The sequence below is a fragment of the Salvelinus fontinalis genome, chromosome 1 (genome assembly GCF_029448725.1).
Source record: "Salvelinus fontinalis isolate EN_2023a chromosome 1, ASM2944872v1, whole genome shotgun sequence".
Taxonomy (NCBI): Eukaryota; Metazoa; Chordata; class Actinopteri; order Salmoniformes; family Salmonidae; genus Salvelinus; species Salvelinus fontinalis.
Window position 1 is genome coordinate 4,418,830 of NC_074665.1, and position 14,308 is coordinate 4,433,137.

Below are 14,308 nucleotides of genomic sequence, written 5' to 3' on the forward strand. Positions count from 1 at the left end.
ACCCCCAGACCATCAGGCTGCTGAATAGATACTACTAGATTCTACCCCCAGACCATCAGGCTGCTGAATAGATACTACTAGATTCTACCCCCAGACCATTAGGCTGGTGAATATATACTACTAGATTCTACCCCCAGACCATCAGGCTGCTGAATAGATACTACTAGATTCTACCCCCAGACCATCAGGCTGCTGAATAGATACTACTAGATTCTACCCCCAGACCATTAGGCTGGTGAATATATACTACTAGATTCTACCCCCAGACCATCAGGCTGCTGAATAGATACTACTAGATTCTACCCCCAGACCATCAGGCTGCTGAATATATACTACTAGATTCTACCCCCAGACCATCAGGCTGCTGAATAGATACTACTAGATTCTACCCCCAGACCATCAGGCTGCTGAATAGATACTACTAGATTCTACCATCAGACCATCAGGCTGCTGAATATATACTACTAGATTCTACCCCCAGACCATCAGGCAGCTGAATATATACTACTAGATTAGACCCCCAGACAATCAGGCTGCTGAATAGATACTATTAGATTCTACCCCAGACCATCAGGTTGCTGAATAGATACTACTAGATTCTACCCCCAGACCATCAGGCCATCAGGCTGCTGAATATATACTACTAGATTCTACCCCCAGACCATCAGGCTGCTGAATAGATACTACTAGATTCTACTAGATTCTACCCCCAGACCATCAGGCTGCTGAATAGATACTACTAGATTCTACCCCCAGACCATCAGGCTGCTGAATAGATACTACTAGATTCTACTAGATTCTACCCCCAGACCATCAGGCTGCTGAATAGATACTACTAGATTCTACCCCCAGACCATCAGGCTGCTGAATAGATACTACTAGATTCTACCCCCAGACCATCAGGCTGCTGAATAGATACTACTAGATTCTACTAGATTCTACCCCCAGACCATCAGGCTGCTGAATAGATACTACTAGATTCTACTAGATTCTACCCCCAGACCATCAGACTGCTGAATAGATACTACTAGATTCTACCCCCAGACCATCAGGCTGCTGAATATATACTACTAGATTCTACCCCAGACCATCAGGCTGCTGAATATATACTACTAGATTCTACCCCCAGACCATCAGGCTGCTGAATAGATACTACTAGATTCTACCCCCGGACCATCAGGCTGCTGAATAGATGCTACTAGATTCTATCCCCAGACCCCCAGACCATCAGGCTGCTGAATAGATACTACTAGATTCTACCCCCAGACCATCAGGCTGCTGAATAGATACTACTAGATTCTACCGCCAGACCATCAGGCTGCTGAATATATACTACTAGATTCTACCATCAGGCTGCTGAATAGATACTACTAGATTCTACCCCCAGACCATCAGGCTGCTGAATAGATACTACTAGATTCTACCCCCAGACCATCAGGCTGCTGAATAGATATACTACTAGATTCTACCCCAGACCATCAGGCTGCTGAATAGATACTACTAGATTCTACCCCCAGACCATCAGGCTGCTGAATAGATATACTACTAGATTCTACCCCAGACCATCAGGCTGCTGAATAGATACTACTAGATTCTACCCCAGACCATCAGGCTGCTGAATAGATACTACTAGATTCTACCCCCAGACCATCAGGCTGCTGAATAGATACTACTAGATTCTACCCCCAGACACCCAGACCATCAGGCTGCTGAATAGATACTACTAGATTCTACCCCCAGACCATCAGGCTGCTGAATAGATATACTACTAGATTCTACCATCAGGCTGCTGAATAGATATACTACTAGATTCTACCCCCAGACCATCAGGCTGCTGAATAGATGCTACTAGATTCTACCCCCAGACCATCAGGCTGCTGAATAGATACTACTAGATTCTACCCCCAGACCATCAGGCTGCTGAATAGATACTACTAGATTCTACTAGATTCTACCCACCAGACAATCAGGCTGCTGAATAGATACTACTAGATTCTACCCCCCAGACCATCAGGCTGCTGAATATATACTACTAGATTCTACCATCAGGCTGCTGAATAGATATACTACTAGATTCTACCATCAGGCTGCTGAATAGATACTACTAGATTCTACCCCCAGACCATCAGGCTGCTGAATATATACTACTAGATTCTACCCCCAGACCCCCAGACCATCAGGCTGCTGAATAGATACTACTAGATTCTACCCCCAGACCATCAGGCTGCTGAATATATACTACTAGATTCTACCCCCAGACCATCAGGCTGCTGAATATATACTACTAGATTCTACCCCCAGACAATCAGGCTGCTGAATAGATACTACTAGATTCTACCCCCAGACCATCAGGCTGCTGAATAGATACTACTAGATTCTACCCCCAGACCATCAGGCTGCTGAATAGATACTACTAGATTCTACCCCCAGACCATCAGGCTGCTGAATATATACTACTAGATTCTACCCCCAGACCATCAGGCTGCTGAATATATACTACTAGATTCTACCCCCAGACCATCAGGCTGCTGAATATATACTACTAGATTCTACCCCCAGACCATCAGGCTGCTGAATAGATACTACTAGATTCTACCCCCAGACCCCCAGACCATCAGGCTGCTGAATAGATACTACTAGATTCTACCCCCAGACCATCAGGCTGCTGAATATATACTACTGGATTCTACCCCCAGACCATCAGGCTGCTGAATATATACTACTAGATTCTACCCCCAGACCATCAGGCTGCTGAATAGATACTACTAGATTCTACCCCCAGACCATCAGGCTGCTGAATAGATACTACTAGATTCTACCCCCAGACCATCAGGCTGCTGAATAGATACTACTAGATTCTACCCCCAGACCATCAGGCTGCTGAATAGATACTACTAGATTCTACTAGATTCTACACCCAGACCATCAGGCTGCTGAATAGATACTACTAGATTCTACCCCCAGACCATCAGGCTGCTGAATAGATACTACTAGATTCTACTAGATTCTACCCCCAGACCATCAGGCTGCTGAATAGATACTACTAGATTCTACTAGATTCTACCCCCAGACCATCAGACTGTTGAATAGATACTACTAGATTCTACCCCCAGACCATCAGGCTGCTGAATATATACTACTAGATTCTACCCCAGACCATCAGGCTGCTGAATATATACTACTAGATTCTACCCCCAGACCATCAGGCTGCTGAATAGATACTACTAGATTCTACCCCCGGACCATCAGGCTGCTGAATATATACTACTAGATTCTACCATCAGGCTGCTGAATAGATACTACTAGATTCTACCCCCAGACCATCAGGCTGCTGAATAGATACTACTAGATTCTACCCCCAGACCATCAGGCTGCTGAATAGATACTACTAGATTTTACCCCCAGACCATCAGGCTGCTGAATAGATACTACTAGATTCTACCCCCAGACCATCAGGCTGCTGAATAGATACTACTAGATTCTACCCCCAGACCATCAGGCTGCTGAATAGATACTACTAGATTCTACCCCCAGACCATCAGGCTGCTGAATAGATACTACTAGATTCTACCATCAGGCTGCTGAATAGATACTACTAGATTCTACCCCCAGACCATCAGGCTGCTGAATAGATACTACTAGATTCTACCCCCAGACCATCAGGCTGCTGAATAGATACTACTAGATTCTACCATCAGGCTGCTGAATAGATACTACTAGATTCTACCATCAGGCTGCTGAATATATACTACTAGATTCTACCCCAGACCATCAGGCTGCTGAATATATACTAATTGATTCTACCCCCAGACCATCAGGCTGCTGAATAGATACTACTAGAGTCTACCCCCAGACCATCAGGCTGCTGAATATATACTACTAGATTCTACCCCCAGACCATCAGGCTGCTGAATATATACTACTAGATTCTACCCCCAGACCATCAGGCTGCTGAATAGATACTACTAGATTCTACCCCCAGACCATCAGGCTGCTGAATAGATACTACTAGATTCTACCCCCAGACCATCAGGCTGCTGAATAGATACTACTAGATTCTACCATCAGACCATCAGGCTGCTGAATATATACTACTAGATTCTACCCCCAGACCATCAGGCTGCTGAATAGATACTACTAGATTCTACCCCCAGACCATCAGGCTGCTGAATAGATACTACTAGATTCTACACCCAGACCATCAGGCTGCTGAATAGATACTACTAGATTCTACCCCCAGACCATCAGGCTGCTGAATAGATACTACTAGATTCTACCCCCAGACCATCAGGCTGCTGAATAGATTCTACTAGATTTTACCCCCAGACCATCGCTCGTGATTACACATTATTTTTTGAACAGGCACACTGTTTATTCACGCATCGACTACTTTCTGATCTCACACTCTCTCATAGATAAAGTTGGGGCTTGCAGTGTGGGCACGATAGCTATGATAGACCATGCACCCATTGATCTGACTGTTTGAATAGGACAAGAAAGATAAAAATGTAAATGTTGGCGAATGAAGACCATCCTCTTACAGGACAAGGCATTTTTGAATTCATTAAAACACTCATTAGAATATTCTTTGAATAAAACAAAAACAGTAAGAATCCGGTACATGTCTTGGAAGCTTTTAAAACATACAGCTGAAGTCGAAAGTTTACATACACTTAGGTTGGACTCATTAAAACTCGTTTTTCAACCACTCCTCAAATTTCTTGTTAAACTATAGTTTTGGCAAGTCGGTTAGGAGATCTACTTTGTGCACGATACAAGTAATTTTTCCAACAATTGTTTACAGATGGATTATTTCACTTATAATTCACTGTATCACAATTCCAGTGGGTTAGAAGTTTACATACACTAAGTTGACTGTGCCTTTAAACAATTAGAAAAATTCCAGAAAATGATGTCATGGCTTTAGAAGCTTCTAATAGGCTAATCTGATAGGCTCCTTTGAGTCAATTGGAGGTGTACCTGTGGATGTATTTCAAGACCTACTTTCAAATTCAGTGCCTCTTTGCTTGACATCATGGGAAAATCAGCCAAGACCTCAGATAACTCCACAAGTCTGGTTCATCCTTGGGAGCGATTTCCAAACACCTGAAGGTACCACTTTCATCTGTACAAACAATAGTACGCAAGTATAAACACCATGGGACCATGCAGCCGTCATACCGCTCAGGAAGGAGACGCGTTCTGTCTCCTAGAGATGAACGTACTTTGGTGCGAGAGTGTAAATCAATCCCAGAACAACAGCAAAGGACATTGTGAAGATTCTGAGGAAACAGGTACAAAGAATCTATGTCCACAGTAAAACAAGTCCTGTATCGACATAACCTGAAAGGCCGCTCAGTAAGGAAGAAGCCACTGCTCAAAAACCACCATAAAAAAGCCTGACTACGGTTTGCAACTGCACATGGGGACAAAGATTGTACATTTTGGAGAAATGTCCTCTGGTCTGATGAAACAAAAATAGAACTGTTTGGCCATAATGACCATCGTTATGTTTGGAGGATAAAGGGGGAGGCTTGCAAGCCGAAGAACACCATCCCAACCGCGAAGCACGGGGGTGGCAGCATCATGTTGTGGGGGTGCTTTGCTGCAGGAGGGACTGGTGCACTTCACAAAATAGATGGCATCATGAGGCAGGAAAATTATGTGGATATTTTGAAGCAACATCTCATTACATCAGTGAGGAAGTTAAAGCTTGGTCGCAAATGGGTCTTCCAAATGGACAATGACCCCAAGCATACTTCCAAAATTGTGGCAAAATAGCTTAATGACAACAAAGTCAAGGTATTGGAGTGGCCATCACAAAGCCCTGGCCTCAATCCCATAGAAAATTTGTGGGCAGATCTGAAAAAGCGTGTGCGAGCAAGGAGGCCTACAAACCTGACTCAGTTACACCAGCTCTATCAGGAGGAATGGGCCAAAGTTCACCCAACTTATTGTGCGAAGGTTGTGGAAGGCTACCCAAAACGTTTGACCCAAGTTAAACAATTTAAAGGCAATGCTACCAACTACTAATTGAGTGTATGTAAACTTCTGACCCACTGGGAATGTGATGAAATAACTAAAATCTGAAATAAATAGATACATTTCACACTCTTAAAATAAAGTGTTGATCCTAACTGACCTAGGACAGGGAATTTTTAGTAGGATTAAATGTCAGAAATTGTGAAAAACTGAGTTTAAATGTATTTGGCTAAGGTGTATGTAAACTTCCGACTTCAACTGTACATACGTGGAGTAATGATTAAAATATCAGCTACTATTAAGAAATGAGATAAACAGAAAATGTAGACACTTGAAACAGAGCTCAACTCTGGAGAGGGAATATTGGTCCAATCCTAACAACGTTTCTCTGGTAAACCTGACGAAAACCAAGTACCAGCTGATTCACTTTATTAAGTAAAAAAGTTGAATATTCCCTGTACTCTTTCATGCCGTCCCTAGGAGGGGTGCGTCACTTGAGTGGGTTGAGTTACTGACGTGATCTTCCTGTCTGGGTTGGCGCCCCCCCTTGGTTTGTGCTGTGGTGGAGATCTTTGTGGGCTATACTCGGCCTTGTCTCAGGATTGTAAGTTGGTGGTTGAAGATATCCCTCTAGTGGTGCGGGGGCTGTGCTTTGGCAAAGTGGGTGGGGTTATATCTTTCCTGTTTGGCCCTGTCCGGGGGTATCATCGGATGGGGCCACAGTGTCTCCTGACCCCTCCTGTCTCAGCCTCCAGTATTTATGCTGCAGTAGTTTATGTGTCGGGGGGCTAGGGTCAGTTGGTTATATCTGGAGTACTTCTCCTGTCTTATCCGGTGTCCTGTGTGAATTTAAGTATGCTCTCTCTAATTCTCTCCTTCTCTCTTTCTTTCTCTCTCTCGGAGGACCTGAGCCCTAGGACTATGCGTCAAGACTCCCGGGCATGATGACTCCTTGCTGTCCCCAGTCCACCTGGCCTTGCTGCTGTTCCAGTTTCAACTGTTCTGCCTGCGGCTATGGAACCCTGACCTGTCCACCGGACGTGCTACCTGTCCCAGACCTGCTGTTTTCAACTCTCTAGAGACCACAGGAGCGGTAGAGATACTCTTAATGATCGGCTATGAAAAGCCAACTGACATTTACTCCTGATTATTATTTGACCATGCTGGTCATTTATGAACATTTTAACATTTTGGCCATGTTCTGTTATAATCTCCACCCGGCACAGCCAGAAGAGGACTGGCCAACCCTCATAGCCTGGTTCCTCTCTAGGTTTCTTCCTAGGTTTTGGCCTTTCTAGGGAGTTTTTCCTAGTCACCGTGCTTCTACACCTGCATTGCTTGCTGTTTGGGGTTTTAGGCTGAGTTTCTGTACAGCACTTCGAGATATTAGCTGATGTACGAAGGGCTATATAAAATAAACTTGATTTGATTTGATTTGATACAGGCTGAAGTAGATAAGCAGGGAAAAAGTTGGCCAGTCAATTGAAATCAGATCGGCAAATAGGTGGAATCAGAAATAAGACAGGCAAGCTGATTACCAATCATAAAGAAATAAACAATATATTTTGAGACTACTATCAGGAACTTTATACTTCAGACCGTCCATGAGCAGAAAGCAGAAGCATTCTTTCAGAATTTGAACCTTCCTAAACAAACAGAGGAAGACAGGAACTATCTCGACCACCCCATTACTTTGGAGGAATTGACCGACACTATAAGAGAAGGACCCGGTGGTAAATGTCCGGGGTTGGATGGGATACACAGTGATTTCTATAAAAGGTTTGCAGAGCAGCTTAGCCCAGAAATATTGAAAACATTTAACACATTAACTGACACAGGTGAGCTCCCACCTTCTATGCAGTGATGCAGTAATCACCCTAATCCTCAGAAAAGGGAAAGGATTCCCACGAGTGTGGGAGCTATTGTCCAATTTCTTAGATAAATTGTGATGGAGAATTGTTTTAAAGATGGCCATAGCCCTTAAACTGAATTATGTCATTAGCATGTTACCACTGTCCATACCTGTCTATACCTATAAATCCATAGACAAAATGATTACTGAGTTTGTTTGGGCCAGTAAAAGGGCCAGGATGAAACTAGCGAGATTACAGGCAACGACTGAGAAGAGAGGATTATAGCTCCCAAACATTTAATTATCTCAAGAAGCCTTTATAACTGCCAAATAGGCTCGTTCTTTACTGAGAACTCTAATAGGCTCGTTCTTTACTGAGAACTCTAATAGGCTCGTTCTTTACTGAGAACTCTAATAGGCTCGTTCTTTACTGAGATCTCTAATAGGCTCGTTCTTTACTGAGAACTCTAATAGGCTCGTTCTTTACTGAGATCTCTAATAGGCTCGTTCTTTACTGAGAACTCTAATAGGCTCGTTCTTTACTGAGAACTCTAATAGGCTCGTTCTTTACTGAGAACTCTAATAGGCTCGTTCTTTACTGAGAACTCTAATAGGCTCGTTCTTTACTGAGAACTCTAATAGGCTCGTTCTTTACTGAGAACTCTAATAGGCTCGTTCTTTACTGAGAACTCTAATTTGGGTGGACATGGAGGAAGAACTTAACCCCCCATTCGGAGCATCAGATTATTGGAGTCAACAACAGGTGGGACTGCAGAATCCAATAATGTCCCATTAAAAAAGCATATCTGGAGTCAGATTCATTAGAGAGAGAGAGAAATCTTCACCTTTCCTGACAAGCTTTGCTCCGTTATGGAACAAGCCTACATTGAAACTAGGGGGACACATGGTTTTCTGGAACGGTTGGTATAGAAAGGGGATAAAGAACATTGGTTGTCTGTTTCAAGAAAACTTGTTTACCTCTTTTGAAGAACTAAAGTCCAAGTATAATTTACAGAAACAAGACTTTTGGAGATATCTCCAGTTTATGGATTATGGTAGAATATTTTAAGAATGTTTTAAGATAGGACAGAGTAACAACAAATTATCTGTACATTCTGATGTGTATTAAGATAGAAATCCTTTGCATATTCCCACATTCCCACATACGCAGGGCTTATGAATAGCCACCTTATAGTTGGATTTAATGGAACTTGTAAGGGCCTAAAGGCCATATGGTAAAAATACCTGGAAGTAACTTTTGGAGAGGATGAATGGAATATACAGTGCCTTGCGAAAGTATTCATCCCCCTTTGGCATTTTTCCTATTTTGTTGCCTTACAACCTGGAATTAAAATAGATTTTTGGGGGGTTTGTATCATTTGATTTACACAACGTGCCTACCACTTTGAAGATGCAAAATGTTTTTTAATGTGAAACAAATATTTTTGTAGAGCCACCCTTTGCAGCAATTACAGCTGCAAGTCTCTTGGGGTATGTCTCTATAAACTTGGTACATATAGCCACTGGTATTTTTGCCCATTCTTCAAGGCAAAACTGCCCCAGCTCCTTCAAGTTGAATGGGTTCCGCTGGTGTACAGAAATCTTTAAGTCACGCCACAGATTCTCAATTGGATTGAGGTCTGGGCTTTGACTAGGCCATTCCAAGACATTTAAATGTTTCCCCTTAAACCACTCGAGTGTTGCTTTAGCAGTATGCTAGGGTCATTGTCCTGCTGGAAGGTGGACCTCCATCTGTCTCAAATCTCTGGAAGACTAAAGCAGGTTTCCCTCAAGAATTCCCTGTATTTAGCGCTATCAATCATTCCTTCAATTCTGACCAGTTTCCCAGTCCCTGCTGATGAAAAAACATCCCCACAGCATGATGCTGCCACCACCATGCTTCACTGTGGGGATGGTGTTCTCATGGTGATGAGAGGTGTTGGGTTTGTGCCAGACATAGCATTTTCCTTGATGGCCAGAAAAACTCAAATTTAGTCTCATCTGCCCAGAGTACCTTCTTCCATATGTTTGGGGAGTCTCCCACATGCCTTTTGGCGAACACCAAACATGTTTGCTTATTTTTTTCTGGCCATTCTGTCGTAAAGCCCAGCTCTGTGGAGTGTACAGCTTAATGTGGTCCTATGGACAGATACTCTAATCTCCGCTGTGAAGCTTTGCAGCTCCTTCAGGGTTATCTTTGGTCTCTTTGTTGCCTCTCTTATTAATGCCCTCCATGCCTGGTCTGGGACTTTTGGTGTGCGGCCCTCTTGGCTGGTTTGTTGTGGTGCCATATTCTTTCCATTTTTTAATAATGGATGTAATGGTGCTCCGTGGGATGTTCAAAGTTTCAGATATATTTTTTTTATAACCCAACCCTGATCTGTACTTCTCCACAACTTTGTCCCTGACCTGTTTGGAGAGCTCCTTGGTCTTCATGGTGCAGCTGGCTTGGTGGTGCCCCTTGCTTAGTGGTGTTGCAGACTCTGGGGCCTTTCAGAACAGGTGTATATATACTGAGATGTGACAGATCATGTGACAGATCATGTGACACTGAAATAAAGTCCACCTGTGTGCAATCTAACTAATTATGTGTCTTCTGAAGGTAATTGGTTGCACCAGATCTTATTTAGGGGCTTCATAGCAAAGGGGGTGAATACATATGCACATACCATTTTTCCATATTTCTTTTTAATTATATATTTTTTAAACTGTTATTTTTTTCATTTCACTTCACCAATTTGGACTATTTTGTGTATGTCCATTACATGAAATCCCACCCAAAATCTATTTAAATGACAGGTTGTAATGCAGCAAAATAGGAAAAATGCCAAGGGGGGGTGTGAATACTTTTGCAAGTCACTGTAGTAGTACAACAGATGTTCCTCCCTATGAGAGATGCCCGGTTCAAACTGATTCAATGTAAAGTGTTCAATAGGATTCATTGGACTCCTCCGAGGGTGAACAGAATAGGTTTGATAGAATCCAGTCTATGCTGGAGATGTCAGTCAAGTACAGGTGACATAAACCATACCTTTTGGCTGAAGGTAATGGAAAAGATTGGGGATATTCTGGGTACAACAATACCTGCAAATCCTGCTATGCTATTACTTAATATCCCTAAGGATATTGATAGACTGAGAAGCTCATGTTTTAACTGGCTAAAAGTTGATCTAACCACAGCCAAAAGAGTTAGACACTGGAGGGAGAAGAACCCTCCCTCATATAAGGAATGGTACATAGCCTTGGCAGAAACAGCTGATATGAAAGATTGATTTATAACATTTATGGCAAACTCAATATATTTTCTGACATCTGGCGGCATTTTCTCTCAGAGAGAGAAAGAGAAAACAATATGTAATGGCCTGATAGATTACAGACAATTAAATTAGATGTTATTGGTCACATACACGTGGTTAGCAGATGTTAATGCGAGTGTAGCGAAATGCTTGTGTTTCTAGCTCCGACAGTGCAGTAATATCTAACAAGTAATCTAACAATTCCACAACAACTACCTTATACACACAAATCTAAAAGAGATGGAATAAGAATATGTACATCTAAATATATGGATGAGCGATGACTGAGCGGGATAGGCAAGATGGTATAAAATACAGTATATACATATGAGATGAGTAATGTAAGATATGTAAACATGATTAAAGTGGCAATATTTAAAGTGACTAGTGATCCATTTGTTAAAGTGGCCAATGATTTGAGTCTGTATGTAGGCAGCAGCCTCTCTGTGTTAGTGATGGCTGTTTAACAGTATGATGGCTTTGAGATAGAAGATGTTTTTCAGTGTCTTGGTCCCAGCTTTGATGCACCACTACTGACCTTGCCTTCTGGATGATAGCGGGGTGAACAGGCAGTGGCTTGGGTGGTTGATGTCCTTGATGATCTTTATGGCCTTCCTGTGACATCAGGTGGTGTAGATGTCCTGGAGGGCTGGTAGTTTGCCCCCAGTGATGCGTTGTGAAGACCACACCACCCTCTGGAGAGCCTTGCGGTTGAGGGCGGTGCAGTTGATACAGCCTGACAGGATGCTCTCCATTGTGTATCTGTAAAAGATTGTGAGGGTTTTAGGTGACAAGCCACATTTCTTCAGCCTCCTGTTGAACAGCGCCTTCTTCACCACACTGTCGGTGTGGCTGATGACTGGTAGAGGTCTTTTGTTTTTGTTTGTTTAGTTTTTCTTTTGTTATAATAGTTGTTATGGGGGGGGGATTATAAGATTCTTTCCTTTTCTATCTTCTTTATTGTATGTGTGGGTTTTGACACCTACCCATTGAAATGAGTGGCTGGGTGAGTTCAGGCTTTTGACTGGTACCGTATATTAATGTCTACCAAGTTATTGTTTAACGCTAAATGTAATTAAATTGTGTTGTTATATCGTGAAAGGAAACAATAAAACATATTTTTACTAAAAAAAGATGAGTGATGAGAAGAGAATCGTCCAGCCCATTGTGTATCTCACTACACCCCCCATATGCCGTGTCTTGAAATACGCAGACAGACGAATTAAATGTACGTTTCCAATGTAATACTTCTGACAGCCAACTTTCTACCTCTGCCCACAACTTCTGGACTTTATTGCATTCCCAGAAAGCATGGATTATTGAGTCATGATTAGTTACATAATAATAATAATTACTTAATCTTAAGATTACACTTAAGACATAACTCTGTTGTTGTGCTGTAGAATTTTAAGTCTTGGTTCCCGTAGTTTATATTTTTTTGTCAGTTGGATAGGCTCTCTATAAGGTTTTGTATATCTTACCCATCATATGAACATCCTTTTATGACACAAATAGATTCCCTCACGGTTGCTCTGATGTCCAAAGTATTTCAAATTGAAATGTCGCTATTTGTAACTTTTAAATTGCATGTATTTGAAAATATCTACATTGGTCAGTCCAAAATTACCTTTTAATTCTGTCATGGAAATAAATTCATTTCCTGTTACCAAGTAATTTAGGTTTTCTGCATTTCCTGTTACCAAGTCATTTAGGCTTTCTGCATTTCCTGTTACCAAGTCATTTAGGCTTTCTGCATTTCCTGTTACCAAGTCATTTAGGATTTCTGCATTTCCTGTTACCAAGTCATTTAGGCTTTCTGCATTTCCTGTTACCAAGTCATTTAGGCTTTCTATGCCTTTAGATTTACACGTGGACCAATTATTCTGTGAATTCTAAAAAGCTATCCAAGGATTGTTCCATAAGGTTGCATTTTTAGGAAGTAATATTGGTTCTTGTAGAAAGCATTTCATTTTCTTCCATATTGTTATAGTGTTCTTAACTATGAAGTTACTAATGTTCTTATCTTTATCCTTTGAAAACAGACACGTGAAAAGATTCTGAGGATGAGCATGATCCTCCTTAATGCATTGTACTATATGTCTCAAGTGAAAGACTTGGGTAGAGAGTTGATACAATTCCAATCAGGAAAGTTAAAACTATCTTCAGATTTAGGAAGATGTAAAACTACCCTCAGACTAAGGAAGATGTAAAACCCCCCTCAGACTTAGGAAGATGTAAAACTACCCTCAGACTAAGGAAGATGTAAAACCCCCCTCAGACTAAGGAAGATGTAAAACTACCCTCAGACTAAGGAAGATGTAAAACCCCCCTCAGACTAAGGAAGATGTAAAACTACCCTCAGACTAAGGAAGATGTAAAACTACCCTCAGACTAAGGAAGATGTAAAACTACCCTCAGACTAAGGAAGATGTAAAACTACCCTCAGACTAAGGAAGATATAAAACTACCCTCAGACTAAGGAAGATGTAAAATTTTCCTTTTTATTCTATGAATTGTATTTGCTCATATAAAATCTATTATAACCGAGTATACTTTTTTAAAGAATGTCTTCAGTGGGGTAATTGATATTACTGAAAATAAATATAAAAGGGGTTTATTCTACCTGTAAGATTTATGGGGAGATTATTCCATTTAATTAGATCTGCTTTCATGTTGTTGAGTAATGGAATAAAGTTCTCTCTGTTGCTTGTTGCCACTTAAGCATCCTAAGTATTTCATCTTTTTTTGTGGAATGCTGTATTTATTTTTACCCACGTTATTTTATATCCTGAGAATTTTTAGTGTTCTGAAAATATTTTTAACAACGGGGGCATTCAGTTTTCAATATTGGTCAGGTACTGTATATCAGGAGAATATCTGCAAATAAGTTTAGTTTATATTGATATTTACCGATACTGATACCTGTTACATTTGGGTCCTGTCTAATTCTTTCTGCAAGCGGTTCAATTGCCAGTGCAAACAGGAGAGGGGAGACGGGACATCTTTGTCTTGTGCCCCTTTCTAAAGCGATTTCACCAGATAATTCTGCCTCATATGGCGTATGAGGTGGATGTATATCCATAGATTTCAAGCAATTGAATAGGATGGCCATGGAACAGAGCCTCGATTTCAGATTTCTTTTGCAAAATGAGTTCTGTTTTACTCACAGATATAATTC